This window comes from Schistocerca americana, unplaced genomic scaffold (assembly GCF_021461395.2).
Source record: "Schistocerca americana isolate TAMUIC-IGC-003095 unplaced genomic scaffold, iqSchAmer2.1 HiC_scaffold_721, whole genome shotgun sequence".
Taxonomy (NCBI): Eukaryota; Metazoa; Arthropoda; class Insecta; order Orthoptera; family Acrididae; genus Schistocerca; species Schistocerca americana.
The window spans coordinates 18,186-45,796 of NW_025726480.1; the positions used below are offsets into that span (position 1 = coordinate 18,186).

Here is a 27,611-nt window from a genome sequence, read left to right on the forward strand (position 1 = left end):
CCCTGGTGTCCAGCGGAGGGCCTGTGCGGGGTGGTGCAGTGTCGTGCTGGAGGGCGCCACTGGTAGCGATGTGGGCTGCCTCGCCTCGCCTCGCCTCGCCTCGCCTCGCCTCGCCTCACACCAGGTGTCTGCGTAGTTTGCAGTGCATTCGCACCATTCCTGTCCCTGTCCCCGTCCCGACTTGTCCCGACTTTGCTCGACTGCCGCTCGCTGCCGCTCGGGTCGTGGTCCATATGACAGCGCAAGCACGACAAACGTCTGCGGGACGAGACGAGACGACTAAGGAATAAAGTCATGATTACAAACCAAATTTGGAACTCTACACTCCTACACAACAATAGGCGGTGACGTATTTCAGAAATCACCTGCCGATTCGTACTGTTTTGTCGTTTTCAAAGTCTTCTTGGCAAACTTGGTTAGCACATTCTCCCTCAAACCGAGTTAATTACTGCATTTTCGTTCCATTACAGTAGTTTAAAAGGCATAAGGAAGCATCTTTGTCACAACAGAAAGGTAGTTTGAAAATTGGGCTGGCAGGGGTAGCGACAAAATAGCAAAACGAAAAAAAAAAAGGAAGGTAGCCAACAGCACCCAGGTTTCCCAGGTGGTCACCCATCCAAGTACTAACTGGGCCCAATGATGCTTAACTTCGGTGATCGGACGAGAACCGGTGTATCCATCATGGTATGGCCGTTGGCGCGCATCTAATGTAGGAGCACGGCAGAATTCGCGTTCGGCTTTTTTCCCAACACACAAAATGTTAGTTTTCCGCCGCATTTGACGAAAGTACTTCCTTCCGCAACAGCCAGTTCCTCGAGGACGCGCGCGGGGGGCGCGCCCGGCGTCCCAGCAGAGCGACGGCCGAATTAGCGGGCGCACCGCCGCGTGTGTGAGACGCACTGCTGCTCGTTGCACCTCCTGTCATTCGCTGGGCGCGTGCAGCCTTCGACACTAGCGGAGGACGCATCTTGTCCCTGGTGTCCAGCGGAGGGCCTGTGCGGGGTGGTGCAGTGTCGTGCTGGAGGGCGCCACTGGTAGCGATGTGGGCTGCCTCGCCTCGCCTCGCCTCGCCTCGCCTCGCCTCGCCTCACACCAGGTGTCTGCGTAGTTTGCAGTGCATTCGCACCATTCCTGTCCCTGTCCCCGTCCCGACTTGTCCCGACTTTGCTCGACTGCCGCTCGCTGCCGCTCGGGTCGTGGTCCATATGACAGCGCAAGCACGACAAACGTCTGCGGGACGAGACGAGACGACTAAGGAATAAAGTCATGATTACAAACCAAATTTGGAACTCTACACTCCTACACAACAATAGGCGGTGACGTATTTCAGAAATCACCTGCCGATTCGTACTGTTTTGTCGTTTTCAAAGTCTTCTTGGCAAACTTGGTTAGCACATTCTCCCTCAAACCGAGTTAATTACTGCATTTTCGTTCCATTACAGTAGTTTAAAAGGCATAAGGAAGCATCTTTGTCACAACAGAAAGGTAGTTTGAAAATTGGGCTGGCAGGGGTAGCGACAAAATAGCAAAACGAAAAAAAAAAAGGAAGGTAGCCAACAGCACCCAGGTTTCCCAGGTGGTCACCCATCCAAGTACTAACTGGGCCCAATGATGCTTAACTTCGGTGATCGGACGAGAACCGGTGTATCCATCATGGTATGGCCGTTGGCGCGCATCTAATGTAGGAGCACGGCAGAATTCGCGTTCGGCTTTTTTCCCAACACACAAAATGTTAGTTTTCCGCCGCATTTGACGAAAGTACTTCCTTCCGCAACAGCCAGTTCCTCGAGGACGCGCGCGGGGGGCGCGCCCGGCGTCCCAGCAGAGCGACGGCCGAATTAGCGGGCGCACCGCCGCGTGTGTGAGACGCACTGCTGCTCGTTGCACCTCCTGTCATTCGCTGGGCGCGTGCAGCCTTCGACACTAGCGGAGGACGCATCTTGTCCCTGGTGTCCAGCGGAGGGCCTGTGCGGGGTGGTGCAGTGTCGTGCTGGAGGGCGCCACTGGTAGCGATGTGGGCTGCCTCGCCTCGCCTCGCCTCGCCTCGCCTCGCCTCGCCTCACACCAGGTGTCTGCGTAGTTTGCAGTGCATTCGCACCATTCCTGTCCCTGTCCCCGTCCCGACTTGTCCCGACTTTGCTCGACTGCCGCTCGCTGCCGCTCGGGTCGTGGTCCATATGACAGCGCAAGCACGACAAACGTCTGCGGGACGAGACGAGACGACTAAGGAATAAAGTCATGATTACAAACCAAATTTGGAACTCTACACTCCTACACAACAATAGGCGGTGACGTATTTCAGAAATCACCTGCCGATTCGTACTGTTTTGTCGTTTTCAAAGTCTTCTTGGCAAACTTGGTTAGCACATTCTCCCTCAAACCGAGTTAATTACTGCATTTTCGTTCCATTACAGTAGTTTAAAAGGCATAAGGAAGCATCTTTGTCACAACAGAAAGGTAGTTTGAAAATTGGGCTGGCAGGGGTAGCGACAAAATAGCAAAACGAAAAAAAAAAAGGAAGGTAGCCAACAGCACCCAGGTTTCCCAGGTGGTCACCCATCCAAGTACTAACTGGGCCCAATGATGCTTAACTTCGGTGATCGGACGAGAACCGGTGTATCCATCATGGTATGGCCGTTGGCGCGCATCTAATGTAGGAGCACGGCAGAATTCGCGTTCGGCTTTTTTCCCAACACACAAAATGTTAGTTTTCCGCCGCATTTGACGAAAGTACTTCCTTCCGCAACAGCCAGTTCCTCGAGGACGCGCGCGGGGGGCGCGCCCGGCGTCCCAGCAGAGCGACGGCCGAATTAGCGGGCGCACCGCCGCGTGTGTGAGACGCACTGCTGCTCGTTGCACCTCCTGTCATTCGCTGGGCGCGTGCAGCCTTCGACACTAGCGGAGGACGCATCTTGTCCCTGGTGTCCAGCGGAGGGCCTGTGCGGGGTGGTGCAGTGTCGTGCTGGAGGGCGCCACTGGTAGCGATGTGGGCTGCCTCGCCTCGCCTCGCCTCGCCTCGCCTCGCCTCGCCTCGCCTCACACCAGGTGTCTGCGTAGTTTGCAGTGCATTCGCACCATTCCTGTCCCTGTCCCCGTCCCGACTTGTCCCGACTTTGCTCGACTGCCGCTCGCTGCCGCTCGGGTCGTGGTCCATATGACAGCGCAAGCACGACAAACGTCTGCGGGACGAGACGAGACGACTAAGGAATAAAGTCATGATTACAAACCAAATTTGGAACTCTACACTCCTACACAACAATAGGCGGTGACGTATTTCAGAAATCACCTGCCGATTCGTACTGTTTTGTCGTTTTCAAAGTCTTCTTGGCAAACTTGGTTAGCACATTCTCCCTCAAACCGAGTTAATTACTGCATTTTCGTTCCATTACAGTAGTTTAAAAGGCATAAGGAAGCATCTTTGTCACAACAGAAAGGTAGTTTGAAAATTGGGCTGGCAGGGGTAGCGACAAAATAGCAAAACGAAAAAAAAAAAGGAAGGTAGCCAACAGCACCCAGGTTTCCCAGGTGGTCACCCATCCAAGTACTAACTGGGCCCAATGATGCTTAACTTCGGTGATCGGACGAGAACCGGTGTATCCATCATGGTATGGCCGTTGGCGCGCATCTAATGTAGGAGCACGGCAGAATTCGCGTTCGGCTTTTTTCCCAACACACAAAATGTTAGTTTTCCGCCGCATTTGACGAAAGTACTTCCTTCCGCAACAGCCAGTTCCTCGAGGACGCGCGCGGGGGGCGCGCCCGGCGTCCCAGCAGAGCGACGGCCGAATTAGCGGGCGCACCGCCGCGTGTGTGAGACGCACTGCTGCTCGTTGCACCTCCTGTCATTCGCTGGGCGCGTGCAGCCTTCGACACTAGCGGAGGACGCATCTTGTCCCTGGTGTCCAGCGGAGGGCCTGTGCGGGGTGGTGCAGTGTCGTGCTGGAGGGCGCCACTGGTAGCGATGTGGGCTGCCTCGCCTCGCCTCGCCTCGCCTCGCCTCGCCTCGCCTCACACCAGGTGTCTGCGTAGTTTGCAGTGCATTCGCACCATTCCTGTCCCTGTCCCCGTCCCGACTTGTCCCGACTTTGCTCGACTGCCGCTCGCTGCCGCTCGGGTCGTGGTCCATATGACAGCGCAAGCACGACAAACGTCTGCGGGACGAGACGAGACGACTAAGGAATAAAGTCATGATTACAAACCAAATTTGGAACTCTACACTCCTACACAACAATAGGCGGTGACGTATTTCAGAAATCACCTGCCGATTCGTACTGTTTTGTCGTTTTCAAAGTCTTCTTGGCAAACTTGGTTAGCACATTCTCCCTCAAACCGAGTTAATTACTGCATTTTCGTTCCATTACAGTAGTTTAAAAGGCATAAGGAAGCATCTTTGTCACAACAGAAAGGTAGTTTGAAAATTGGGCTGGCAGGGGTAGCGACAAAATAGCAAAACGAAAAAAAAAAAGGAAGGTAGCCAACAGCACCCAGGTTTCCCAGGTGGTCACCCATCCAAGTACTAACTGGGCCCAATGATGCTTAACTTCGGTGATCGGACGAGAACCGGTGTATCCATCATGGTATGGCCGTTGGCGCGCATCTAATGTAGGAGCACGGCAGAATTCGCGTTCGGCTTTTTTCCCAACACACAAAATGTTAGTTTTCCGCCGCATTTGACGAAAGTACTTCCTTCCGCAACAGCCAGTTCCTCGAGGACGCGCGCGGGGGGCGCGCCCGGCGTCCCAGCAGAGCGACGGCCGAATTAGCGGGCGCACCGCCGCGTGTGTGAGACGCACTGCTGCTCGTTGCACCTCCTGTCATTCGCTGGGCGCGTGCAGCCTTCGACACTAGCGGAGGACGCATCTTGTCCCTGGTGTCCAGCGGAGGGCCTGTGCGGGGTGGTGCAGTGTCGTGCTGGAGGGCGCCACTGGTAGCGATGTGGGCTGCCTCGCCTCGCCTCGCCTCGCCTCGCCTCGCCTCGCCTCACACCAGGTGTCTGCGTAGTTTGCAGTGCATTCGCACCATTCCTGTCCCTGTCCCCGTCCCGACTTGTCCCGACTTTGCTCGACTGCCGCTCGCTGCCGCTCGGGTCGTGGTCCATATGACAGCGCAAGCACGACAAACGTCTGCGGGACGAGACGAGACGACTAAGGAATAAAGTCATGATTACAAACCAAATTTGGAACTCTACACTCCTACACAACAATAGGCGGTGACGTATTTCAGAAATCACCTGCCGATTCGTACTGTTTTGTCGTTTTCAAAGTCTTCTTGGCAAACTTGGTTAGCACATTCTCCCTCAAACCGAGTTAATTACTGCATTTTCGTTCCATTACAGTAGTTTAAAAGGCATAAGGAAGCATCTTTGTCACAACAGAAAGGTAGTTTGAAAATTGGGCTGGCAGGGGTAGCGACAAAATAGCAAAACGAAAAAAAAAAAGGAAGGTAGCCAACAGCACCCAGGTTTCCCAGGTGGTCACCCATCCAAGTACTAACTGGGCCCAATGATGCTTAACTTCGGTGATCGGACGAGAACCGGTGTATCCATCATGGTATGGCCGTTGGCGCGCATCTAATGTAGGAGCACGGCAGAATTCGCGTTCGGCTTTTTTCCCAACACACAAAATGTTAGTTTTCCGCCGCATTTGACGAAAGTACTTCCTTCCGCAACAGCCAGTTCCTCGAGGACGCGCGCGGGGGGCGCGCCCGGCGTCCCAGCAGAGCGACGGCCGAATTAGCGGGCGCACCGCCGCGTGTGTGAGACGCACTGCTGCTCGTTGCACCTCCTGTCATTCGCTGGGCGCGTGCAGCCTTCGACACTAGCGGAGGACGCATCTTGTCCCTGGTGTCCAGCGGAGGGCCTGTGCGGGGTGGTGCAGTGTCGTGCTGGAGGGCGCCACTGGTAGCGATGTGGGCTGCCTCGCCTCGCCTCGCCTCGCCTCGCCTCGCCTCGCCTCACACCAGGTGTCTGCGTAGTTTGCAGTGCATTCGCACCATTCCTGTCCCTGTCCCCGTCCCGACTTGTCCCGACTTTGCTCGACTGCCGCTCGCTGCCGCTCGGGTCGTGGTCCATATGACAGCGCAAGCACGACAAACGTCTGCGGGACGAGACGAGACGACTAAGGAATAAAGTCATGATTACAAACCAAATTTGGAACTCTACACTCCTACACAACAATAGGCGGTGACGTATTTCAGAAATCACCTGCCGATTCGTACTGTTTTGTCGTTTTCAAAGTCTTCTTGGCAAACTTGGTTAGCACATTCTCCCTCAAACCGAGTTAATTACTGCATTTTCGTGTAGTTTAAAAGGCATAAGGAAGCATCTTTGTCACAACAGAAAGGTAGTTTGAAAATTGGGCTGGCAGGGGTAGCGACAAAATAGCAAAACGAAAAAAAAAAAGGAAGGTAGCCAACAGCACCCAGGTTTCCCAGGTGGTCACCCATCCAAGTACTAACTGGGCCCAATGATGCTTAACTTCGGTGATCGGACGAGAACCGGTGTATCCATCATGGTATGGCCGTTGGCGCGCATCTAATGTAGGAGCACGGCAGAATTCGCGTTCGGCTTTTTTCCCAACACACAAAATGTTAGTTTTCCGCCGCATTTGACGAAAGTACTTCCTTCCGCAACAGCCAGTTCCTCGAGGACGCGCGCGGGGGGCGCGCCCGGCGTCCCAGCAGAGCGACGGCCGAATTAGCGGGCGCACCGCCGCGTGTGTGAGACGCACTGCTGCTCGTTGCACCTCCTGTCATTCGCTGGGCGCGTGCAGCCTTCGACACTAGCGGAGGACGCATCTTGTCCCTGGTGTCCAGCGGAGGGCCTGTGCGGGGTGGTGCAGTGTCGTGCTGGAGGGCGCCACTGGTAGCGATGTGGGCTGCCTCGCCTCGCCTCGCCTCGCCTCGCCTCGCCTCGCCTCGCCTCACACCAGGTGTCTGCGTAGTTTGCAGTGCATTCGCACCATTCCTGTCCCTGTCCCCGTCCCGACTTGTCCCGACTTTGCTCGACTGCCGCTCGCTGCCGCTCGGGTCGTGGTCCATATGACAGCGCAAGCACGACAAACGTCTGCGGGACGAGACGAGACGACTAAGGAATAAAGTCATGATTACAAACCAAATTTGGAACTCTACACTCCTACACAACAATAGGCGGTGACGTATTTCAGAAATCACCTGCCGATTCGTACTGTTTTGTCGTTTTCAAAGTCTTCTTGGCAAACTTGGTTAGCACATTCTCCCTCAAACCGAGTTAATTACTGCATTTTCGTTCCATTACAGTAGTTTAAAAGGCATAAGGAAGCATCTTTGTCACAACAGAAAGGTAGTTTGAAAATTGGGCTGGCAGGGGTAGCGACAAAATAGCAAAACGAAAAAAAAAAAGGAAGGTAGCCAACAGCACCCAGGTTTCCCAGGTGGTCACCCATCCAAGTACTAACTGGGCCCAATGATGCTTAACTTCGGTGATCGGACGAGAACCGGTGTATCCATCATGGTATGGCCGTTGGCGCGCATCTAATGTAGGAGCACGGCAGAATTCGCGTTCGGCTTTTTTCCCAACACACAAAATGTTAGTTTTCCGCCGCATTTGACGAAAGTACTTCCTTCCGCAACAGCCAGTTCCTCGAGGACGCGCGCGGGGGGCGCGCCCGGCGTCCCAGCAGAGCGACGGCCGAATTAGCGGGCGCACCGCCGCGTGTGTGAGACGCACTGCTGCTCGTTGCACCTCCTGTCATTCGCTGGGCGCGTGCAGCCTTCGACACTAGCGGAGGACGCATCTTGTCCCTGGTGTCCAGCGGAGGGCCTGTGCGGGGTGGTGCAGTGTCGTGCTGGAGGGCGCCACTGGTAGCGATGTGGGCTGCCTCGCCTCGCCTCGCCTCGCCTCGCCTCGCCTCGCCTCACACCAGGTGTCTGCGTAGTTTGCAGTGCATTCGCACCATTCCTGTCCCTGTCCCCGTCCCGACTTGTCCCGACTTTGCTCGACTGCCGCTCGCTGCCGCTCGGGTCGTGGTCCATATGACAGCGCAAGCACGACAAACGTCTGCGGGACGAGACGAGACGACTAAGGAATAAAGTCATGATTACAAACCAAATTTGGAACTCTACACTCCTACACAACAATAGGCGGTGACGTATTTCAGAAATCACCTGCCGATTCGTACTGTTTTGTCGTTTTCAAAGTCTTCTTGGCAAACTTGGTTAGCACATTCTCCCTCAAACCGAGTTAATTACTGCATTTTCGTTCCATTACAGTAGTTTAAAAGGCATAAGGAAGCATCTTTGTCACAACAGAAAGGTAGTTTGAAAATTGGGCTGGCAGGGGTAGCGACAAAATAGCAAAACGAAAAAAAAAAAGGAAGGTAGCCAACAGCACCCAGGTTTCCCAGGTGGTCACCCATCCAAGTACTAACTGGGCCCAATGATGCTTAACTTCGGTGATCGGACGAGAACCGGTGTATCCATCATGGTATGGCCGTTGGCGCGCATCTAATGTAGGAGCACGGCAGAATTCGCGTTCGGCTTTTTTCCCAACACACAAAATGTTAGTTTTCCGCCGCATTTGACGAAAGTACTTCCTTCCGCAACAGCCAGTTCCTCGAGGACGCGCGCGGGGGGCGCGCCCGGCGTCCCAGCAGAGCGACGGCCGAATTAGCGGGCGCACCGCCGCGTGTGTGAGACGCACTGCTGCTCGTTGCACCTCCTGTCATTCGCTGGGCGCGTGCAGCCTTCGACACTAGCGGAGGACGCATCTTGTCCCTGGTGTCCAGCGGAGGGCCTGTGCGGGGTGGTGCAGTGTCGTGCTGGAGGGCGCCACTGGTAGCGATGTGGGCTGCCTCGCCTCGCCTCGCCTCGCCTCGCCTCGCCTCGCCTCACACCAGGTGTCTGCGTAGTTTGCAGTGCATTCGCACCATTCCTGTCCCTGTCCCCGTCCCGACTTGTCCCGACTTTGCTCGACTGCCGCTCGCTGCCGCTCGGGTCGTGGTCCATATGACAGCGCAAGCACGACAAACGTCTGCGGGACGAGACGAGACGACTAAGGAATAAAGTCATGATTACAAACCAAATTTGGAACTCTACACTCCTACACAACAATAGGCGGTGACGTATTTCAGAAATCACCTGCCGATTCGTACTGTTTTGTCGTTTTCAAAGTCTTCTTGGCAAACTTGGTTAGCACATTCTCCCTCAAACCGAGTTAATTACTGCATTTTCGTTCCATTACAGTAGTTTAAAAGGCATAAGGAAGCATCTTTGTCACAACAGAAAGGTAGTTTGAAAATTGGGCTGGCAGGGGTAGCGACAAAATAGCAAAACGAAAAAAAAAAAGGAAGGTAGCCAACAGCACCCAGGTTTCCCAGGTGGTCACCCATCCAAGTACTAACTGGGCCCAATGATGCTTAACTTCGGTGATCGGACGAGAACCGGTGTATCCATCATGGTATGGCCGTTGGCGCGCATCTAATGTAGGAGCACGGCAGAATTCGCGTTCGGCTTTTTTCCCAACACACAAAATGTTAGTTTTCCGCCGCATTTGACGAAAGTACTTCCTTCCGCAACAGCCAGTTCCTCGAGGACGCGCGCGGGGGGCGCGCCCGGCGTCCCAGCAGAGCGACGGCCGAATTAGCGGGCGCACCGCCGCGTGTGTGAGACGCACTGCTGCTCGTTGCACCTCCTGTCATTCGCTGGGCGCGTGCAGCCTTCGACACTAGCGGAGGACGCATCTTGTCCCTGGTGTCCAGCGGAGGGCCTGTGCGGGGTGGTGCAGTGTCGTGCTGGAGGGCGCCACTGGTAGCGATGTGGCTGCCTCGCCTCGCCTCGCCTCGCCTCGCCTCGCCTCGCCTCGCCTCACACCAGGTGTCTGCGTAGTTTGCAGTGCATTCGCACCATTCCTGTCCCTGTCCCCGTCCCGACTTGTCCCGACTTTGCTCGACTGCCGCTCGCTGCCGCTCGGGTCGTGGTCCATATGACAGCGCAAGCACGACAAACGTCTGCGGGACGAGACGAGACGACTAAGGAATAAAGTCATGATTACAAACCAAATTTGGAACTCTACACTCCTACACAACAATAGGCGGTGACGTATTTCAGAAATCACCTGCCGATTCGTACTGTTTTGTCGTTTTCAAAGTCTTCTTGGCAAACTTGGTTAGCACATTCTCCCTCAAACCGAGTTAATTACTGCATTTTCGTTCCATTACAGTAGTTTAAAAGGCATAAGGAAGCATCTTTGTCACAACAGAAAGGTAGTTTGAAAATTGGGCTGGCAGGGGTAGCGACAAAATAGCAAAACGAAAAAAAAAAAGGAAGGTAGCCAACAGCACCCAGGTTTCCCAGGTGGTCACCCATCCAAGTACTAACTGGGCCCAATGATGCTTAACTTCGGTGATCGGACGAGAACCGGTGTATCCATCATGGTATGGCCGTTGGCGCGCATCTAATGTAGGAGCACGGCAGAATTCGCGTTCGGCTTTTTTCCCAACACACAAAATGTTAGTTTTCCGCCGCATTTGACGAAAGTACTTCCTTCCGCAACAGCCAGTTCCTCGAGGACGCGCGCGGGGGGCGCGCCCGGCGTCCCAGCAGAGCGACGGCCGAATTAGCGGGCGCACCGCCGCGTGTGTGAGACGCACTGCTGCTCGTTGCACCTCCTGTCATTCGCTGGGCGCGTGCAGCCTTCGACACTAGCGGAGGACGCATCTTGTCCCTGGTGTCCAGCGGAGGGCCTGTGCGGGGTGGTGCAGTGTCGTGCTGGAGGGCGCCACTGGTAGCGATGTGGGCTGCCTCGCCTCGCCTCGCCTCGCCTCGCCTCGCCTCGCCTCACACCAGGTGTCTGCGTAGTTTGCAGTGCATTCGCACCATTCCTGTCCCTGTCCCCGTCCCGACTTGTCCCGACTTTGCTCGACTGCCGCTCGCTGCCGCTCGGGTCGTGGTCCATATGACAGCGCAAGCACGACAAACGTCTGCGGGACGAGACGAGACGACTAAGGAATAAAGTCATGATTACAAACCAAATTTGGAACTCTACACTCCTACACAACAATAGGCGGTGACGTATTTCAGAAATCACCTGCCGATTCGTACTGTTTTGTCGTTTTCAAAGTCTTCTTGGCAAACTTGGTTAGCACATTCTCCCTCAAACCGAGTTAATTACTGCATTTTCGTTCCATTACAGTAGTTTAAAAGGCATAAGGAAGCATCTTTGTCACAACAGAAAGGTAGTTTGAAAATTGGGCTGGCAGGGGTAGCGACAAAATAGCAAAACGAAAAAAAAAAAGGAAGGTAGCCAACAGCACCCAGGTTTCCCAGGTGGTCACCCATCCAAGTACTAACTGGGCCCAATGATGCTTAACTTCGGTGATCGGACGAGAACCGGTGTATCCATCATGGTATGGCCGTTGGCGCGCATCTAATGTAGGAGCACGGCAGAATTCGCGTTCGGCTTTTTTCCCAACACACAAAATGTTAGTTTTCCGCCGCATTTGACGAAAGTACTTCCTTCCGCAACAGCCAGTTCCTCGAGGACGCGCGCGGGGGGCGCGCCCGGCGTCCCAGCAGAGCGACGGCCGAATTAGCGGGCGCACCGCCGCGTGTGTGAGACGCACTGCTGCTCGTTGCACCTCCTGTCATTCGCTGGGCGCGTGCAGCCTTCGACACTAGCGGAGGACGCATCTTGTCCCTGGTGTCCAGCGGAGGGCCTGTGCGGGGTGGTGCAGTGTCGTGCTGGAGGGCGCCACTGGTAGCGATGTGGGCTGCCTCGCTGCCTCGCCTCGCCTCGCCTCGCCTCGCCTCGCCTCGCCTCACACCAGGTGTCTGCGTAGTTTGCAGTGCATTCGCACCATTCCTGTCCCTGTCCCCGTCCCGACTTGTCCCGACTTTGCTCGACTGCCGCTCGCTGCCGCTCGGGTCGTGGTCCATATGACAGCGCAAGCACGACAAACGTCTGCGGGACGAGACGAGACGACTAAGGAATAAAGTCATGATTACAAACCAAATTTGGAACTCTACACTCCTACACAACAATAGGCGGTGACGTATTTCAGAAATCACCTGCCGATTCGTACTGTTTTGTCGTTTTCAAAGTCTTCTTGGCAAACTTGGTTAGCACATTCTCCCTCAAACCGAGTTAATTACTGCATTTTCGTTCCATTACAGTAGTTTAAAAGGCATAAGGAAGCATCTTTGTCACAACAGAAAGGTAGTTTGAAAATTGGGCTGGCAGGGGTAGCGACAAAATAGCAAAACGAAAAAAAAAAAGGAAGGTAGCCAACAGCACCCAGGTTTCCCAGGTGGTCACCCATCCAAGTACTAACTGGGCCCAATGATGCTTAACTTCGGTGATCGGACGAGAACCGGTGTATCCATCATGGTATGGCCGTTGGCGCGCATCTAATGTAGGAGCACGGCAGAATTCGCGTTCGGCTTTTTTCCCAACACACAAAATGTTAGTTTTCCGCCGCATTTGACGAAAGTACTTCCTTCCGCAACAGCCAGTTCCTCGAGGACGCGCGCGGGGGGCGCGCCCGGCGTCCCAGCAGAGCGACGGCCGAATTAGCGGGCGCACCGCCGCGTGTGTGAGACGCACTGCTGCTCGTTGCACCTCCTGTCATTCGCTGGGCGCGTGCAGCCTTCGACACTAGCGGAGGACGCATCTTGTCCCTGGTGTCCAGCGGAGGGCCTGTGCGGGGTGGTGCAGTGTCGTGCTGGAGGGCGCCACTGGTAGCGATGTGGGCTGCCTCGCCTCGCCTCGCCTCGCCTCGCCTCGCCTCGCCTCACACCAGGTGTCTGCGTAGTTTGCAGTGCATTCGCACCATTCCTGTCCCTGTCCCCGTCCCGACTTGTCCCGACTTTGCTCGACTGCCGCTCGCTGCCGCTCGGGTCGTGGTCCATATGACAGCGCAAGCACGACAAACGTCTGCGGGACGAGACGAGACGACTAAGGAATAAAGTCATGATTACAAACCAAATTTGGAACTCTACACTCCTACACAACAATAGGCGGTGACGTATTTCAGAAATCACCTGCCGATTCGTACTGTTTTGTCGTTTCTCCCTCAAACCGAGTTAATTACTGCATTTTCGTTCCATTACAGTAGTTTAAAAGGCATAAGGAAGCATCTTTGTCACAACAGAAAGGTAGTTTGAAAATTGGGCTGGCAGGGGTAGCGACAAAATAGCAAAACGAAAAAAAAAAAGGAAGGTAGCCAACAGCACCCAGGTTTCCCAGGTGGTCACCCATCCAAGTACTAACTGGGCCCAATGATGCTTAACTTCGGTGATCGGACGAGAACCGGTGTATCCATCATGGTATGGCCGTTGGCGCGCATCTAATGTAGGAGCACGGCAGAATTCGCGTTCGGCTTTTTTCCCAACACACAAAATGTTAGTTTTCCGCCGCATTTGACGAAAGTACTTCCTTCCGCAACAGCCAGTTCCTCGAGGACGCGCGCGGGGGGCGCGCCCGGCGTCCCAGCAGAGCGACGGCCGAATTAGCGGGCGCACCGCCGCGTGTGTGAGACGCACTGCTGCTCGTTGCACCTCCTGTCATTCGCTGGGCGCGTGCAGCCTTCGACACTAGCGGAGGACGCATCTTGTCCCTGGTGTCCAGCGGAGGGCCTGTGCGGGGTGGTGCAGTGTCGTGCTGGAGGGCGCCACTGGTAGCGATGTGGGCTGCCTCGCCTCGCCTCGCCTCGCCTCGCCTCGCCTCGCCTCACACCAGGTGTCTGCGTAGTTTGCAGTGCATTCGCACCATTCCTGTCCCTGTCCCCGTCCCGACTTGTCCCGACTTTGCTCGACTGCCGCTCGCTGCCGCTCGGGTCGTGGTCCATATGACAGCGCAAGCACGACAAACGTCTGCGGGACGAGACGAGACGACTAAGGAATAAAGTCATGATTACAAACCAAATTTGGAACTCTACACTCCTACACAACAATAGGCGGTGACGTATTTCAGAAATCACCTGCCGATTCGTACTGTTTTGTCGTTTTCAAAGTCTTCTTGGCAAACTTGGTTAGCACATTCTCCCTCAAACCGAGTTAATTACTGCATTTTCGTTCCATTACAGTAGTTTAAAAGGCATAAGGAAGCATCTTTGTCACAACAGAAAGGTAGTTTGAAAATTGGGCTGGCAGGGGTAGCGACAAAATAGCAAAACGAAAAAAAAAAAGGAAGGTAGCCAACAGCACCCAGGTTTCCCAGGTGGTCACCCATCCAAGTACTAACTGGGCCCAATGATGCTTAACTTCGGTGATCGGACGAGAACCGGTGTATCCATCATGGTATGGCCGTTGGCGCGCATCTAATGTAGGAGCACGGCAGAATTCGCGTTCGGCTTTTTTCCCAACACACAAAATGTTAGTTTTCCGCCGCATTTGACGAAAGTACTTCCTTCCGCAACAGCCAGTTCCTCGAGGACGCGCGCGGGGGGCGCGCCCGGCGTCCCAGCAGAGCGACGGCCGAATTAGCGGGCGCACCGCCGCGTGTGTGAGACGCACTGCTGCTCGTTGCACCTCCTGTCATTCGCTGGGCGCGTGCAGCCTTCGACACTAGCGGAGGACGCATCTTGTCCCTGGTGTCCAGCGGAGGGCCTGTGCGGGGTGGTGCAGTGTCGTGCTGGAGGGCGCCACTGGTAGCGATGTGGGCTGCCTCGCCTCGCCTCGCCTCGCCTCGCCTCGCCTCGCCTCGCCTCGCCTCACACCAGGTGTCTGCGTAGTTTGCAGTGCATTCGCACCATTCCTGTCCCTGTCCCCGTCCCGACTTGTCCCGACTTTGCTCGACTGCCGCTCGCTGCCGCTCGGGTCGTGGTCCATATGACAGCGCAAGCACGACAAACGTCTGCGGGACGAGACGAGACGACTAAGGAATAAAGTCATGATTACAAACCAAATTTGGAACTCTACACTCCTACACAACAATAGGCGGTGACGTATTTCAGAAATCACCTGCCGATTCGTACTGTTTTGTCGTTTTCAAAGTCTTCTTGGCAAACTTGGTTAGCACATTCTCCCTCAAACCGAGTTAATTACTGCATTTTCGTTCCATTACAGTAGTTTAAAAGGCATAAGGAAGCATCTTTGTCACAACAGAAAGGTAGTTTGAAAATTGGGCTGGCAGGGGTAGCGACAAAATAGCAAAACGAAAAAAAAAAAGGAAGGTAGCCAACAGCACCCAGGTTTCCCAGGTGGTCACCCATCCAAGTACTAACTGGGCCCAATGATGCTTAACTTCGGTGATCGGACGAGAACCGGTGTATCCATCATGGTATGGCCGTTGGCGCGCATCTAATGTAGGAGCACGGCAGAATTCGCGTTCGGCTTTTTTCCCAACACACAAAATGTTAGTTTTCCGCCGCATTTGACGAAAGTACTTCCTTCCGCAACAGCCAGTTCCTCGAGGACGCGCGCGGGGGGCGCGCCCGGCGTCCCAGCAGAGCGACGGCCGAATTAGCGGGCGCACCGCCGCGTGTGTGAGACGCACTGCTGCTCGTTGCACCTCCTGTCATTCGCTGGGCGCGTGCAGCCTTCGACACTAGCGGAGGACGCATCTTGTCCCTGGTGTCCAGCGGAGGGCCTGTGCGGGGTGGTGCAGTGTCGTGCTGGAGGGCGCCACTGGTAGCGATGTGGGCTGCCTCGCCTCGCCTCGCCTCGCCTCGCCTCGCCTCGCCTCACACCAGGTGTCTGCGTAGTTTGCAGTGCATTCGCACCATTCCTGTCCCTGTCCCCGTCCCGACTTGTCCCGACTTTGCTCGACTGCCGCTCGCTGCCGCTCGGGTCGTGGTCCATATGACAGCGCAAGCACGACAAACGTCTGCGGGACGAGACGAGACGACTAAGGAATAAAGTCATGATTACAAACCAAATTTGGAACTCTACACTCCTACACAACAATAGGCGGTGACGTATTTCAGAAATCACCTGCCGATTCGTACTGTTTTGTCGTTTTCAAAGTCTTCTTGGCAAACTTGGTTAGCACATTCTCCCTCAAACCGAGTTAATTACTGCATTTTCGTTCCATTACAGTAGTTTAAAAGGCATAAGGAAGCATCTTTGTCACAACAGAAAGGTAGTTTGAAAATTGGGCTGGCAGGGGTAGCGACAAAATAGCAAAACGAAAAAAAAAAGGAAGGTAGCCAACAGCACCCAGGTTTCCCAGGTGGTCACCCATCCAAGTACTAACTGGGCCCAATGATGCTTAACTTCGGTGATCGGACGAGAACCGGTGTATCCATCATGGTATGGCCGTTGGCGCGCATCTAATGTAGGAGCACGGCAGAATTCGCGTTCGGCTTTTTTCCCAACACACAAAATGTTAGTTTTCCGCCGCATTTGACGAAAGTACTTCCTTCCGCAACAGCCAGTTCCTCGAGGACGCGCGCGGGGGGCGCGCCCGGCGTCCCAGCAGAGCGACGGCCGAATTAGCGGGCGCACCGCCGCGTGTGTGAGACGCACTGCTGCTCGTTGCACCTCCTGTCATTCGCTGGGCGCGTGCAGCCTTCGACACTAGCGGAGGACGCATCTTGTCCCTGGTGTCCAGCGGAGGGCCTGTGCGGGGTGGTGCAGTGTCGTGCTGGAGGGCGCCACTGGTAGCGATGTGGGCTGCCTCGCCTCGCCTCGCCTCGCCTCGCCTCGCCTCGCCTCACACCAGGTGTCTGCGTAGTTTGCAGTGCATTCGCACCATTCCTGTCCCTGTCCCCGTCCCGACTTGTCCCGACTTTGCTCGACTGCCGCTCGCTGCCGCTCGGGTCGTGGTCCATATGACAGCGCAAGCACGACAAACGTCTGCGGGACGAGACGAGACGACTAAGGAATAAAGTCATGATTACAAACCAAATTTGGAACTCTACACTCCTACACAACAATAGGCGGTGACGTATTTCAGAAATCACCTGCCGATTCGTACTGTTTTGTCGTTTTCAAAGTCTTCTTGGCAAACTTGGTTAGCACATTCTCCCTCAAACCGAGTTAATTACTGCATTTTCGTTCCATTACAGTAGTTTAAAAGGCATAAGGAAGCATCTTTGTCACAACAGAAAGGTAGTTTGAAAATTGGGCTGGCAGGGGTAGCGACAAAATAGCAAAACGAAAAAAAAAAAGGAAGGTAGCCAACAGCACCCAGGTTTCCCAGGTGGTCACCCATCCAAGTACTAACTGGGCCCAATGATGCTTAACTTCGGTGATCGGACGAGAACCGGTGTATCCATCATGGTATGGCCGTTGGCGCGCATCTAATGTAGGAGCACGGCAGAATTCGCGTTCGGCTTTTTTCCCAACACACAAAATGTTAGTTTTCCGCCGCATTTGACGAAAGTACTTCCTTCCGCAACAGCCAGTTCCTCGAGGACGCGCGCGGGGGGCGCGCCCGGCGTCCCAGCAGAGCGACGGCCGAATTAGCGGGCGCACCGCCGCGTGTGTGAGACGCACTGCTGCTCGTTGCACCTCCTGTCATTCGCTGGGCGCGTGCAGCCTTCGACACTAGCGGAGGACGCATCTTGTCCCTGGTGTCCAGCGGAGGGCCTGTGCGGGGTGGTGCAGTGTCGTGCTGGAGGGCGCCACTGGTAGCGATGTGGGCTGCCTCGCCTCGCCTCGCCTCGCCTCGCCTCGCCTCGCCTCACACCAGGTGTCTGCGTAGTTTGCAGTGCATTCGCACCATTCCTGTCCCTGTCCCCGTCCCGACTTGTCCCGACTTTGCTCGACTGCCGCTCGCTGCCGCTCGGGTCGTGGTCCATATGACAGCGCAAGCACGACAAACGTCTGCGGGACGAGACGAGACGACTAAGGAATAAAGTCATGATTACAAACCAAATTTGGAACTCTACACTCCTACACAACAATAGGCGGTGACGTATTTCAGAAATCACCTGCCGATTCGTACTGTTTTGTCGTTTTCAAAGTCTTCTTGGCAAACTTGGTTAGCACATTCTCCCTCAAACCGAGTTAATTACTGCATTTTCGTTCCATTACAGTAGTTTAAAAGGCATAAGGAAGCATCTTTGTCACAACAGAAAGGTAGTTTGAAAATTGGGCTGGCAGGGGTAGCGACAAAATAGCAAAACGAAAAAAAAAAAGGAAGGTAGCCAACAGCACCCAGGTTTCCCAGGTGGTCACCCATCCAAGTACTAACTGGGCCCAATGATGCTTAACTTCGGTGATCGGACGAGAACCGGTGTATCCATCATGGTATGGCCGTTGGCGCGCATCTAATGTAGGAGCACGGCAGAATTCGCGTTCGGCTTTTTTCCCAACACACAAAATGTTAGTTTTCCGCCGCATTTGACGAAAGTACTTCCTTCCGCAACAGCCAGTTCCTCGAGGACGCGCGCGGGGGGCGCGCCCGGCGTCCCAGCAGAGCGACGGCCGAATTAGCGGGCGCACCGCCGCGTGTGTGAGACGCACTGCTGCTCGTTGCACCTCCTGTCATTCGCTGGGCGCGTGCAGCCTTCGACACTAGCGGAGGACGCATCTTGTCCCTGGTGTCCAGCGGAGGGCCTGTGCGGGGTGGTGCAGTGTCGTGCTGGAGGGCGCCACTGGTAGCGATGTGGGCTGCCTCGCCTCGCCTCGCCTCGCCTCGCCTCGCCTCGCCTCACACCAGGTGTCTGCGTAGTTTGCAGTGCATTCGCACCATTCCTGTCCCTGTCCCCGTCCCGACTTGTCCCGACTTTGCTCGACTGCCGCTCGCTGCCGCTCGGGTCGTGGTCCATATGACAGCGCAAGCACGACAAACGTCTGCGGGACGAGACGAGACGACTAAGGAATAAAGTCATGATTACAAACCAAATTTGGAACTCTACACTCCTACACAACAATAGGCGGTGACGTATTTCAGAAATCACCTGCCGATTCGTACTGTTTTGTCGTTTTCAAAGTCTTCTTGGCAAACTTGGTTAGCACATTCTCCCTCAAACCGAGTTAATTACTGCATTTTCGTTCCATTACAGTAGTTTAAAAGGCATAAGGAAGCATCTTTGTCACAACAGAAAGGTAGTTTGAAAATTGGGCTGGCAGGGGTAGCGACAAAATAGCAAAACGAAAAAAAAAAGGAAGGTAGCCAACAGCACCCAGGTTTCCCAGGTGGTCACCCATCCAAGTACTAACTGGGCCCAATGATGCTTAACTTCGGTGATCGGACGAGAACCGGTGTATCCATCATGGTATGGCCGTTGGCGCGCATCTAATGTAGGAGCACGGCAGAATTCGCGTTCGGCTTTTTTCCCAACACACAAAATGTTAGTTTTCCGCCGCATTTGACGAAAGTACTTCCTTCCGCAACAGCCAGTTCCTCGAGGACGCGCGCGGGGGGCGCGCCCGGCGTCCCAGCAGAGCGACGGCCGAATTAGCGGGCGCACCGCCGCGTGTGTGAGACGCACTGCTGCTCGTTGCACCTCCTGTCATTCGCTGGGCGCGTGCAGCCTTCGACACTAGCGGAGGACGCATCTTGTCCCTGGTGTCCAGCGGAGGGCCTGTGCGGGGTGGTGCAGTGTCGTGCTGGAGGGCGCCACTGGTAGCGATGTGGGCTGCCTCGCCTCGCCTCGCCTCGCCTCGCCTCGCCTCGCCTCACACCAGGTGTCTGCGTAGTTTGCAGTGCATTCGCACCATTCCTGTCCCTGTCCCCGTCCCGACTTGTCCCGACTTTGCTCGACTGCCGCTCGCTGCCGCTCGGGTCGTGGTCCATATGACAGCGCAAGCACGACAAACGTCTGCGGGACGAGACGAGACGACTAAGGAATAAAGTCATGATTACAAACCAAATTTGGAACTCTACACTCCTACACAACAATAGGCGGTGACGTATTTCAGAAATCACCTGCCGATTCGTACTGTTTTGTCGTTTTCAAAGTCTTCTTGGCAAACTTGGTTAGCACATTCTCCCTCAAACCGAGTTAATTACTGCATTTTCGTTCCATTACAGTAGTTTAAAAGGCATAAGGAAGCATCTTTGTCACAACAGAAAGGTAGTTTGAAAATTGGGCTGGCAGGGGTAGCGACAAAATAGCAAAACGAAAAAAAAAAAGGAAGGTAGCCAACAGCACCCAGGTTTCCCAGGTGGTCACCCATCCAAGTACTAACTGGGCCCAATGATGCTTAACTTCGGTGATCGGACGAGAACCGGTGTATCCATCATGGTATGGCCGTTGGCGCGCATCTAATGTAGGAGCACGGCAGAATTCGCGTTCGGCTTTTTTCCCAACACACAAAATGTTAGTTTTCCGCCGCATTTGACGAAAGTACTTCCTTCCGCAACAGCCAGTTCCTCGAGGACGCGCGCGGGGGGCGCGCCCGGCGTCCCAGCAGAGCGACGGCCGAATTAGCGGGCGCACCGCCGCGTGTGTGAGACGCACTGCTGCTCGTTGCACCTCCTGTCATTCGCTGGGCGCGTGCAGCCTTCGACACTAGCGGAGGACGCATCTTGTCCCTGGTGTCCAGCGGAGGGCCTGTGCGGGGTGGTGCAGTGTCGTGCTGGAGGGCGCCACTGGTAGCGATGTGGGCTGCCTCGCCTCGCCTCGCCTCGCCTCGCCTCGCCTCGCCTCACACCAGGTGTCTGCGTAGTTTGCAGTGCATTCGCACCATTCCTGTCCCTGTCCCCGTCCCGACTTGTCCCGACTTTGCTCGACTGCCGCTCGCTGCCGCTCGGGTCGTGGTCCATATGACAGCGCAAGCACGACAAACGTCTGCGGGACGAGACGAGACGACTAAGGAATAAAGTCATGATTACAAACCAAATTTGGAACTCTACACTCCTACACAACAATAGGCGGTGACGTATTTCAGAAATCACCTGCCGATTCGTACTGTTTTGTCGTTTTCAAAGTCTTCTTGGCAAACTTGGTTAGCACATTCTCCCTCAAACCGAGTTAATTACTGCATTTTCGTTCCATTACAGTAGTTTAAAAGGCATAAGGAAGCATCTTTGTCACAACAGAAAGGTAGTTTGAAAATTGGGCTGGCAGGGGTAGCGACAAAATAGCAAAACGAAAAAAAAAAAGGAAGGTAGCCAACAGCACCCAGGTTTCCCAGGTGGTCACCCATCCAAGTACTAACTGGGCCCAATGATGCTTAACTTCGGTGATCGGACGAGAACCGGTGTATCCATCATGGTATGGCCGTTGGCGCGCATCTAATGTAGGAGCACGGCAGAATTCGCGTTCGGCTTTTTTCCCAACACACAAAATGTTAGTTTTCCGCCGCATTTGACGAAAGTACTTCCTTCCGCAACAGCCAGTTCCTCGAGGACGCGCGCGGGGGGCGCGCCCGGCGTCCCAGCAGAGCGACGGCCGAATTAGCGGGCGCACCGCCGCGTGTGTGAGACGCACTGCTGCTCGTTGCACCTCCTGTCATTCGCTGGGCGCGTGCAGCCTTCGACACTAGCGGAGGACGCATCTTGTCCCTGGTGTCCAGCGGAGGGCCTGTGCGGGGTGGTGCAGTGTCGTGCTGGAGGGCGCCACTGGTAGCGATGTGGGCTGCCTCGCCTCGCCTCGCCTCGCCTCGCCTCGCCTCGCCTCGCCTCGCCTCACACCAGGTGTCTGCGTAGTTTGCAGTGCATTCGCACCATTCCTGTCCCTGTCCCCGTCCCGACTTGTCCCGACTTTGCTCGACTGCCGCTCGCTGCCGCTCGGGTCGTGGTCCATATGACAGCGCAAGCACGACAAACGTCTGCGGGACGAGACGAGACGACTAAGGAATAAAGTCATGATTACAAACCAAATTTGGAACTCTACACTCCTACACAACAATAGGCGGTGACGTATTTCAGAAATCACCTGCCGATTCGTACTGTTTTGTCGTTTTCAAAGTCTTCTTGGCAAACTTGGTTAGCACATTCTCCCTCAAACCGAGTTAATTACTGCATTTTCGTTCCATTACAGTAGTTTAAAAGGCATAAGGAAGCATCTTTGTCACAACAGAAAGGTAGTTTGAAAATTGGGCTGGCAGGGGTAGCGACAAAATAGCAAAACGAAAAAAAAAAAGGAAGGTAGCCAACAGCACCCAGGTTTCCCAGGTGGTCACCCATCCAAGTACTAACTGGGCCCAATGATGCTTAACTTCGGTGATCGGACGAGAACCGGTGTATCCATCATGGTATGGCCGTTGGCGCGCATCTAATGTAGGAGCACGGCAGAATTCGCGTTCGGCTTTTTTCCCAACACACAAAATGTTAGTTTTCCGCCGCATTTGACGAAAGTACTTCCTTCCGCAACAGCCAGTTCCTCGAGGACGCGCGCGGGGGGCGCGCCCGGCGTCCCAGCAGAGCGACGGCCGAATTAGCGGGCGCACCGCCGCGTGTGTGAGACGCACTGCTGCTCGTTGCACCTCCTGTCATTCGCTGGGCGCGTGCAGCCTTCGACACTAGCGGAGGACGCATCTTGTCCCTGGTGTCCAGCGGAGGGCCTGTGCGGGGTGGTGCAGTGTCGTGCTGGAGGGCGCCACTGGTAGCGATGTGGGCTGCCTCGCCTCGCCTCGCCTCGCCTCGCCTCGCCTCGCCTCGCCTCGCCTCACACCAGGTGTCTGCGTAGTTTGCAGTGCATTCGCACCATTCCTGTCCCTGTCCCCGTCCCGACTTGTCCCGACTTTGCTCGACTGCCGCTCGCTGCCGCTCGGGTCGTGGTCCATATGACAGCGCAAGCACGACAAACGTCTGCGGGACGAGACGAGACGACTAAGGAATAAAGTCATGATTACAAACCAAATTTGGAACTCTACACTCCTACACAACAATAGGCGGTGACGTATTTCAGAAATCACCTGCCGATTCGTACTGTTTTGTCGTTTTCAAAGTCTTCTTGGCAAACTTGGTTAGCACATTCTCCCTCAAACCGAGTTAATTACTGCATTTTCGTTCCATTACAGTAGTTTAAAAGGCATAAGGAAGCATCTTTGTCACAACAGAAAGGTAGTTTGAAAATTGGGCTGGCAGGGGTAGCGACAAAATAGCAAAACGAAAAAAAAAAAGGAAGGTAGCCAACAGCACCCAGGTTTCCCAGGTGGTCACCCATCCAAGTACTAACTGGGCCCAATGATGCTTAACTTCGGTGATCGGACGAGAACCGGTGTATCCATCATGGTATGGCCGTTGGCGCGCATCTAATGTAGGAGCACGGCAGAATTCGCGTTCGGCTTTTTTCCCAACACACAAAATGTTAGTTTTCCGCCGCATTTGACGAAAGTACTTCCTTCCGCAACAGCCAGTTCCTCGAGGACGCGCGCGGGGGGCGCGCCCGGCGTCCCAGCAGAGCGACGGCCGAATTAGCGGGCGCACCGCCGCGTGTGTGAGACGCACTGCTGCTCGTTGCACCTCCTGTCATTCGCTGGGCGCGTGCAGCCTTCGACACTAGCGGAGGACGCATCTTGTCCCTGGTGTCCAGCGGAGGGCCTGTGCGGGGTGGTGCAGTGTCGTGCTGGAGGGCGCCACTGGTAGCGATGTGGGCTGCCTCGCCTCGCCTCGCCTCGCCTCGCCTCGCCTCGCCTCGCCTCGCCTCACACCAGGTGTCTGCGTAGTTTGCAGTGCATTCGCACCATTCCTGTCCCTGTCCCCGTCCCGACTTGTCCCGACTTTGCTCGACTGCCGCTCGCTGCCGCTCGGGTCGTGGTCCATATGACAGCGCAAGCACGACAAACGTCTGCGGGACGAGACGAGACGACTAAGGAATAAAGTCATGATTACAAACCAAATTTGGAACTCTACACTCCTACACAACAATAGGCGGTGACGTATTTCAGAAATCACCTGCCGATTCGTACTGTTTTGTCGTTTTCAAAGTCTTCTTGGCAAACTTGGTTAGCACATTCTCCCTCAAACCGAGTTAATTACTGCATTTTCGTTCCATTACAGTAGTTTAAAAGGCATAAGGAAGCATCTTTGTCACAACAGAAAGGTAGTTTGAAAATTGGGCTGGCAGGGGTAGCGACAAAATAGCAAAACGAAAAAAAAAAAGGAAGGTAGCCAACAGCACCCAGGTTTCCCAGGTGGTCACCCATCCAAGTACTAACTGGGCCCAATGATGCTTAACTTCGGTGATCGGACGAGAACCGGTGTATCCATCATGGTATGGCCGTTGGCGCGCATCTAATGTAGGAGCACGGCAGAATTCGCGTTCGGCTTTTTTCCCAACACACAAAATGTTAGTTTTCCGCCGCATTTGACGAAAGTACTTCCTTCCGCAACAGCCAGTTCCTCGAGGACGCGCGCGGGGGGCGCGCCCGGCGTCCCAGCAGAGCGACGGCCGAATTAGCGGGCGCACCGCCGCGTGTGTGAGACGCACTGCTGCTCGTTGCACCTCCTGTCATTCGCTGGGCGCGTGCAGCCTTCGACACTAGCGGAGGACGCATCTTGTCCCTGGTGTCCAGCGGAGGGCCTGTGCGGGGTGGTGCAGTGTCGTGCTGGAGGGCGCCACTGGTAGCGATGTGGGCTGCCTCGCCTCGCCTCGCCTCGCCTCGCCTCGCCTCGCCTCACACCAGGTGTCTGCGTAGTTTGCAGTGCATTCGCACCATTCCTGTCCCTGTCCCCGTCCCGACTTGTCCCGACTTTGCTCGACTGCCGCTCGCTGCCGCTCGGGTCGTGGTCCATATGACAGCGCAAGCACGACAAACGTCTGCGGGACGAGACGAGACGACTAAGGAATAAAGTCATGATTACAAACCAAATTTGGAACTCTACACTCCTACACAACAATAGGCGGTGACGTATTTCAGAAATCACCTGCCGATTCGTACTGTTTTGTCGTTTTCAAAGTCTTCTTGGCAAACTTGGTTAGCACATTCTCCCTCAAACCGAGTTAATTACTGCATTTTCGTTCCATTACAGTAGTTTAAAAGGCATAAGGAAGCATCTTTGTCACAACAGAAAGGTAGTTTGAAAATTGGGCTGGCAGGGGTAGCGACAAAATAGCAAAACGAAAAAAAAAAAGGAAGGTAGCCAACAGCACCCAGGTTTCCCAGGTGGTCACCCATCCAAGTACTAACTGGGCCCAATGATGCTTAACTTCGGTGATCGGACGAGAACCGGTGTATCCATCATGGTATGGCCGTTGGCGCGCATCTAATGTAGGAGCACGGCAGAATTCGCGTTCGGCTTTTTTCCCAACACACAAAATGTTAGTTTTCCGCCGCATTTGACGAAAGTACTTCCTTCCGCAACAGCCAGTTCCTCGAGGACGCGCGCGGGGGGCGCGCCCGGCGTCCCAGCAGAGCGACGGCCGAATTAGCGGGCGCACCGCCGCGTGTGTGAGACGCACTGCTGCTCGTTGCACCTCCTGTCATTCGCTGGGCGCGTGCAGCCTTCGACACTAGCGGAGGACGCATCTTGTCCCTGGTGTCCAGCGGAGGGCCTGTGCGGGGTGGTGCAGTGTCGTGCTGGAGGGCGCCACTGGTAGCGATGTGGGCTGCCTCGCCTCGCCTCGCCTCGCCTCGCCTCGCCTCGCCTCACACCAGGTGTCTGCGTAGTTTGCAGTGCATTCGCACCATTCCTGTCCCTGTCCCCGTCCCGACTTGTCCCGACTTTGCTCGACTGCCGCTCGCTGCCGCTCGGGTCGTGGTCCATATGACAGCGCAAGCACGACAAACGTCTGCGGGACGAGACGAGACGACTAAGGAATAAAGTCATGATTACAAACCAAATTTGGAACTCTACACTCCTACACAACAATAGGCGGTGACGTATTTCAGAAATCACCTGCCGATTCGTACTGTTTTGTCGTTTTCAAAGTCTTCTTGGCAAACTTGGTTAGCACATTCTCCCTCAAACCGAGTTAATTACTGCATTTTCGTTCCATTACAGTAGTTTAAAAGGCATAAGGAAGCATCTTTGTCACAACAGAAAGGTAGTTTGAAAATTGGGCTGGCAGGGGTAGCGACAAAATAGCAAAACGAAAAAAAAAAAGGAAGGTAGCCAACAGCACCTTTTTTTTTTTTTTTTTTTTTTTTTTTTGCCTCCCATCTCCCCTTATAGCCCGGCCTTTTCGCTCTCCACAAAACGCCATCCCTTGGCGAGCTTCTCCAGCTATAAAGGTGCCGTTGATTGCTGCAAGGGACGCGGGGTAAGGCCCCCCAATAGTGCCTTCATCGGCGAGGTGTGCCAGCGTGGGTATGTGCTGTGGGCTTCCACGACAAGAAACAGAAAGGAACGTGTATCCTCCAATACAAAAAAAAAGAAATGCAAGGGAATCCGCCCCCCAGACTTCATTACAAATAAGAGAAACAAAATTGGCCTCTGGACGCCGTTGCAGCTTGCCGTGACAGTGATCCACAGCATCGACAACCTGCCAAAGCAACAGGCAAGTGGCATCCGCCAAAAAAGTGAATCCACCGGAATAGAAATGAAAGTAAATTAAAGTCCGAAAAAATATGTCGCCGCTAACGGTCGACGGAAGGTACATGGAGAAGAAGACAAACGTCGACGCACAGCAATAGGAGAAAGTCCCACATTCAGACACACACCAACTGTGAGAGAATGATCACCGCGACACGGCCCCCTCAGTCGCCGCGAGAAAAGAACAAATAACAAGAAAAAAATAAAGGAGGAACAGAAAGTAAAGCAAACATAAAAGAACTTTCGACGGACAAAACACCATTCACATAACTGTAGGTCATGTGGACGTTTTCGTTAATGTACGGTCCATTAGAAACACAACTTTACCAAGCCATAAAATCATTATCCAAGAAAGGAAGTCCGTTGGTAAGCAAGGGTTCGTCATAACACGCCAACAGGAATGTTGGCAGTAGTATCAGATAGGAAAGTAAAAATGTCAAGATCGGGTAAGTAGTCTTATCAGGTAAGTGACAATTTAGTGAATGCATGGGCCAAGGCAACATGCAAAAAATTGGCGAAAGTCGAGGAATAAGCCGGTCGACCTAGGGTCAGACGATGTTCCGCCCACAGGTAAGACAGAAAGTCGACGGCAGTAGTCAATTTCAGGGTGAAAATACAAAAAACCGTGTGTCCCAAAATCCAAAGAGTTGCATTCCGTTTGGTGGCCGGATACGCCGCACACTGAGGCACGATGGCGTCCAAAGCTGTCACCTGCCGCCTGTCCACTCTGTTGATCAGACGCACCATGTCACACGCAATATCCCAGACATCACGGAATTGCCGACATTCGAATCGGTGTTCGATGGTGTCCTCCTCAGGACACGCATCACAGACTCCCGAAGGAATCAGATCGATGGAGTGCAGCTTAGCATTAGTCGGAAATGTGCGGTTGACCACTTTATACCATGTTCCGTAAACATGGGGCGGAATAACGGCGGCGGCAAGGTTCCGCCACACCATCCTCCAGTCGTGCTGAGGTAGCCGATACTCCCATTTATTTCTGCTTGGCGATCCCCGAAGAGCGCGCACAACGTCACCGACATTGCACGCACGGACATCACCGAGCACCAGGTAACTGTTATACACATAATACCGGCGGACAAAGTTCAACGTGTACGGAATATGACTGACCGAGACCGGAGCAACCACCGATGGTGGGCGATAGGCATGGAATAAAGCAGCCGTCGGACTGCACGGCCCCTTGTCAAGCACCACGGTAGTCCGCTTCACGAAGAGTGCCGCACATTTGTTGCGAAAATCAACGAAACCCAGCCCCCCCTCCGTCAGACTCAAGGTGCAGGTGGCCAGGGAGACTTTAAAT

At 54.5% G+C, this 27,611-nt stretch overlaps 26 non-coding genes across 26 annotated transcripts; all 26 read right to left on the reverse strand.

Moving 5' to 3' along the window:
- Window positions 1-579: 579 nt before the first annotated feature.
- Window positions 580-698, reverse strand: LOC124589710. The gene has a single exon (XR_006976205.1). It is a non-coding gene; the product is annotated as a 5S ribosomal RNA (ribosomal RNA).
- An 853-nt stretch (window positions 699-1,551) lies between these two features.
- LOC124589711 lies at window positions 1,552-1,670 on the reverse strand. Its single transcript, XR_006976206.1, has one exon. It is a non-coding gene; the product is annotated as a 5S ribosomal RNA (ribosomal RNA).
- An 853-nt stretch (window positions 1,671-2,523) lies between these two features.
- On the reverse strand, window positions 2,524-2,642 carry LOC124589712. Its single transcript, XR_006976207.1, has one exon. It is a non-coding gene; the product is annotated as a 5S ribosomal RNA (ribosomal RNA).
- Window positions 2,643-3,500: 858 nt separating this feature from the next.
- Window positions 3,501-3,619, reverse strand: LOC124589713. Its single transcript, XR_006976208.1, has one exon. It is a non-coding gene; the product is annotated as a 5S ribosomal RNA (ribosomal RNA).
- Window positions 3,620-4,472: 853 nt separating this feature from the next.
- Window positions 4,473-4,591, reverse strand: LOC124589714. The gene has a single exon (XR_006976209.1). It is a non-coding gene; the product is annotated as a 5S ribosomal RNA (ribosomal RNA).
- An 853-nt stretch (window positions 4,592-5,444) lies between these two features.
- On the reverse strand, window positions 5,445-5,563 carry LOC124589715. Its single transcript, XR_006976210.1, has one exon. It is a non-coding gene; the product is annotated as a 5S ribosomal RNA (ribosomal RNA).
- Window positions 5,564-6,407: 844 nt separating this feature from the next.
- LOC124589719 lies at window positions 6,408-6,526 on the reverse strand. The gene has a single exon (XR_006976212.1). It is a non-coding gene; the product is annotated as a 5S ribosomal RNA (ribosomal RNA).
- An 858-nt stretch (window positions 6,527-7,384) lies between these two features.
- On the reverse strand, window positions 7,385-7,503 carry LOC124589720. The gene has a single exon (XR_006976213.1). It is a non-coding gene; the product is annotated as a 5S ribosomal RNA (ribosomal RNA).
- An 853-nt stretch (window positions 7,504-8,356) lies between these two features.
- Window positions 8,357-8,475, reverse strand: LOC124589721. The gene has a single exon (XR_006976214.1). It is a non-coding gene; the product is annotated as a 5S ribosomal RNA (ribosomal RNA).
- Window positions 8,476-9,328: 853 nt separating this feature from the next.
- Window positions 9,329-9,447, reverse strand: LOC124589722. Its single transcript, XR_006976215.1, has one exon. It is a non-coding gene; the product is annotated as a 5S ribosomal RNA (ribosomal RNA).
- Window positions 9,448-10,304: 857 nt separating this feature from the next.
- Window positions 10,305-10,423, reverse strand: LOC124589723. Its single transcript, XR_006976216.1, has one exon. It is a non-coding gene; the product is annotated as a 5S ribosomal RNA (ribosomal RNA).
- An 853-nt stretch (window positions 10,424-11,276) lies between these two features.
- LOC124589724 lies at window positions 11,277-11,395 on the reverse strand. The gene has a single exon (XR_006976217.1). It is a non-coding gene; the product is annotated as a 5S ribosomal RNA (ribosomal RNA).
- An 861-nt stretch (window positions 11,396-12,256) lies between these two features.
- LOC124589725 lies at window positions 12,257-12,375 on the reverse strand. The gene has a single exon (XR_006976218.1). It is a non-coding gene; the product is annotated as a 5S ribosomal RNA (ribosomal RNA).
- An 819-nt stretch (window positions 12,376-13,194) lies between these two features.
- On the reverse strand, window positions 13,195-13,313 carry LOC124589726. The gene has a single exon (XR_006976219.1). It is a non-coding gene; the product is annotated as a 5S ribosomal RNA (ribosomal RNA).
- Window positions 13,314-14,166: 853 nt separating this feature from the next.
- LOC124589727 lies at window positions 14,167-14,285 on the reverse strand. Its single transcript, XR_006976220.1, has one exon. It is a non-coding gene; the product is annotated as a 5S ribosomal RNA (ribosomal RNA).
- An 863-nt stretch (window positions 14,286-15,148) lies between these two features.
- Window positions 15,149-15,267, reverse strand: LOC124589728. The gene has a single exon (XR_006976221.1). It is a non-coding gene; the product is annotated as a 5S ribosomal RNA (ribosomal RNA).
- An 852-nt stretch (window positions 15,268-16,119) lies between these two features.
- On the reverse strand, window positions 16,120-16,238 carry LOC124589730. The gene has a single exon (XR_006976223.1). It is a non-coding gene; the product is annotated as a 5S ribosomal RNA (ribosomal RNA).
- Window positions 16,239-17,091: 853 nt separating this feature from the next.
- On the reverse strand, window positions 17,092-17,210 carry LOC124589731. The gene has a single exon (XR_006976224.1). It is a non-coding gene; the product is annotated as a 5S ribosomal RNA (ribosomal RNA).
- An 853-nt stretch (window positions 17,211-18,063) lies between these two features.
- LOC124589732 lies at window positions 18,064-18,182 on the reverse strand. The gene has a single exon (XR_006976225.1). It is a non-coding gene; the product is annotated as a 5S ribosomal RNA (ribosomal RNA).
- An 852-nt stretch (window positions 18,183-19,034) lies between these two features.
- Window positions 19,035-19,153, reverse strand: LOC124589733. The gene has a single exon (XR_006976226.1). It is a non-coding gene; the product is annotated as a 5S ribosomal RNA (ribosomal RNA).
- Window positions 19,154-20,006: 853 nt separating this feature from the next.
- On the reverse strand, window positions 20,007-20,125 carry LOC124589734. Its single transcript, XR_006976227.1, has one exon. It is a non-coding gene; the product is annotated as a 5S ribosomal RNA (ribosomal RNA).
- An 853-nt stretch (window positions 20,126-20,978) lies between these two features.
- On the reverse strand, window positions 20,979-21,097 carry LOC124589735. The gene has a single exon (XR_006976228.1). It is a non-coding gene; the product is annotated as a 5S ribosomal RNA (ribosomal RNA).
- Window positions 21,098-21,960: 863 nt separating this feature from the next.
- LOC124589736 lies at window positions 21,961-22,079 on the reverse strand. Its single transcript, XR_006976229.1, has one exon. It is a non-coding gene; the product is annotated as a 5S ribosomal RNA (ribosomal RNA).
- Window positions 22,080-22,942: 863 nt separating this feature from the next.
- LOC124589737 lies at window positions 22,943-23,061 on the reverse strand. Its single transcript, XR_006976230.1, has one exon. It is a non-coding gene; the product is annotated as a 5S ribosomal RNA (ribosomal RNA).
- Window positions 23,062-23,924: 863 nt separating this feature from the next.
- Window positions 23,925-24,043, reverse strand: LOC124589738. The gene has a single exon (XR_006976231.1). It is a non-coding gene; the product is annotated as a 5S ribosomal RNA (ribosomal RNA).
- An 853-nt stretch (window positions 24,044-24,896) lies between these two features.
- Window positions 24,897-25,015, reverse strand: LOC124589739. The gene has a single exon (XR_006976232.1). It is a non-coding gene; the product is annotated as a 5S ribosomal RNA (ribosomal RNA).
- Between the last annotated feature and the right edge of the window lie 2,596 nt (window positions 25,016-27,611).